The 3,025-nt window shown below is 31.1% G+C and overlaps 1 non-coding gene across 1 annotated transcript; it reads right to left on the bottom strand.

Annotated features, from left to right (window-relative positions):
- Window positions 1-2,582: 2,582 nt before the first annotated feature.
- Window positions 2,583-2,689, bottom strand: LOC139895508 (small nucleolar RNA R71). The gene has a single exon (XR_011775944.1). It is a non-coding gene; the product is annotated as a small nucleolar RNA R71 (small nucleolar RNA).
- Window positions 2,690-3,025: the final 336 nt, after the last annotated feature.

The following is a 3,025-nucleotide window of genomic DNA, read 5'->3' as shown; positions in this document are numbered from 1 at the left end:
GAAACCGGGACTGAGACATAAACCGGGCGTAAATATACGAGACATCGGAGCCAAAATTATGAGTCAACTATGCACAAGAATATAATATAATATTTAAATAATTATATAAATTATTTATATATTATATATATTTTTATAATATGTCGACAAGTAAAAATCTAAAAAATTGTGAGCTGGATCTGGCGGCCATGCGATCGCATGGGAAATAGGCATAAAACCCATGCGATCGCATGGGTTACTGTAGCAGGCCACATATCTATAAAAAGCCAGTTTGCTCGAGCTTTATATACACAATTTTCATTCTCTCTTCGTAATATTCATAATATATTTATAATTATAATTTTAATTTAAGTTTATTTTAATAATAAGGTTATTGTAACGTTTAAATTTACAGGTTTTAAGTTGAAATTCTATCCGGGTACCGCTACACTAATTATATCACTTTTTACCGTTCCAACTCACTGTAAGTCTCCACGTCCCAACTTTATTTTCACGTATCGTTATTATCGTTGTTATTACTATCGTTATTATTATTATTATTATTATTATTATTATTATTATTATTATTATTATTTATTATTGTTATCATTTATTATTATTGTTATTATGTCTATTTCATATAAATTATATTTTTACGCCGTTATAATGTCCAACTAAATATCCATAGTGGTAACTAAAATGTAGAACCTCTGGACAAATGGATTGAACCATATTATAATATTATGATGTATCTTTGACTATTTTTAATATTACGTTTAATCACCGACCCATTGTTATATAATTTAATATTTTCACCCTTACCACATAATTTATTAAAATTGATAAACGAAAGTGCATTAAATTGACATAAATTATTCTTCAACACCTCGGTGATCTAGACGGACATATGGACAAATTATTGACAACAATTTAGAAGTGTGATTCGATGGTTTGGGTAATATTATAGCTTATATAATCGTGTAATTATAAAAAGGGTAAGACCGTTATAATTTTGGTTTTAACAAAAGTAAAAAATGGATTAAATCTTAATTTAAATAATCGGGGTATAATTTAATTCGCTAAAACGAGATAGAAACGAAAGTTAGATTTAATTTTAGTTAGTTAAATCTTTATAAATTGGAAGATAAAATATAAGGATATATATTAAAACATCATAACCGGACTTAAAAACAATCCATAAATCCAGAGGGGACATATTTTAGTAGCCACTACTTTACCTTATTTTAAATCTCTTCAATTTCACTTTTTACCATATAGTAAATTTTAATTACTTTTTACTATTTTGCTATATTGCCATGAAAAACCTTATTTCTTCTATTTTGTCAAATTAGTTAAATTGTATTTTTATTGTCGTTAATTTAGTTATTTCGTTTTAGTTAAATTTAAATTCCGTTCAATTAAGTAGTAAACCCTAATCCAAAATCCCCCTTTTAATAGATTAACTTTTAGCGATTAAAACCTTGAAAACTCCATTTCCCTGTGGAACGAACCGGATTTACCAAATAAACTATTACTATACGGATAGGACAAAGTTGCCTATATGTGTGAAATCAATCCGAAATCATAAGAACACCATATAATCACAACCAATTCGTGTAATAAATTCAATCTAAATTCGATCAAAATAAAAGGACACGATCTTCACGCCATCAACTTTTTGGCGCCGCTGCCGGGGAAGTTGGCAGTTAAATAAATAGATAATTTTTCTGATTTGTAGTAATAGTTGGATTTGTACGTGGACTGGGTTATTGGAGCCAAACAGTACTCAATTATATTGAGACCAAACGAATCCTGCCCCTCTGCTGCATCTTTTGGCTATTCAAAATGTGGGCAAAATCAGAAGAAAAATTTGTTTGTTTAAAGGTTTTTATCATTGTTTTTATCTTATTCGATCCTTTCGTGAAAATTCATTTTCAAGAAAGTTCAATGTTTATACACTTAGTGAATAAATCCTTCAAGATTACATGCAATTTTGTAATTGTATGACCCGTTCAGGAAATCCTAAACTCGTTGCACTTAATCCAGAGCCTGAAAGAAACTTGAACAAAAGATTAAAACAAGAAAAACAAAAAAAATTAGGTAGTACTAGTCAACCGAAAACACCGAAAAATATCAAAAAACAAGTAGGAAACACTAGTGGTCAACCAGAAATCAAAACTGAACCTGAAACCATCGTCATTAAAGAAGAAATGGCTGAAGTAACACCTGATCCAAATGATCTACCGATGTGGAATACCAGACAAACTGTTCCCCCTCTCACACTTGCACCTATAAGAAGACCTGAAATTGAGGCTGAAAACTGGGAAGTCAAGGGGCAGTTTATGCACATGGTTCGTGAAAACCAATTCGACGGAAGACTTAATAATAATCCGATAGAACATTTAGAAGCTTTTGAAGATTTATGTGAACTGTACAAAAACAAAGATGTTTCTTCAGATGCATTTAAGTTAAGAACTTTTCCGTACTCGTTAATCGGAGACGCAAAAGCATGGTTGAAAGCATCAAAACCTGATTCTATCACAACTTTTAACGAATTAAGAGAAAAATTCATTACCCGATTTTTCCCACCGGCAAAAGCCGAAAGACTTAGAACTGAAATCACCACTTTTAAACAAAAGTCGGATGAAACTCTTTATGATGCATGGGAAAGATTAAAAAGAACGTTACGAAATTGTCCGCAACACGGATTGCAAAAAGGGCAAATAGTTCAAACTTTTTATCGTGGTATTGATGAACATACTCGTGGTATATTAGATTCCTCTGCTGGAGGAGTATTTATGTACAAATCACCAAATCAAGCGTATGACATGTTAGAAGACATGTCAGTTCATAATTTTGAATGGACACCGTCTAGAGATCAACTACCTAGAAGGACGGTGGCAAGCCTTGAAGAAAATGAAGACAATAACACAACCATAGCCTCACTGTCAAATCAATTCAAAAAGTTTGGAAGAGAAATAGAGAAACTAAATTCAACAGTTTTAGCATTACAAGTAGGATGTGAAATCTGTGGATAACCACATTT

The sequence above is a fragment of the Rutidosis leptorrhynchoides genome, chromosome 2 (assembly GCF_046630445.1).
Source record: "Rutidosis leptorrhynchoides isolate AG116_Rl617_1_P2 chromosome 2, CSIRO_AGI_Rlap_v1, whole genome shotgun sequence".
Lineage (NCBI taxonomy): Eukaryota > Viridiplantae > Streptophyta > Magnoliopsida > Asterales > Asteraceae > Rutidosis > Rutidosis leptorrhynchoides.
This window is presented reverse-complemented; position numbering and strand designations above follow the sequence as displayed.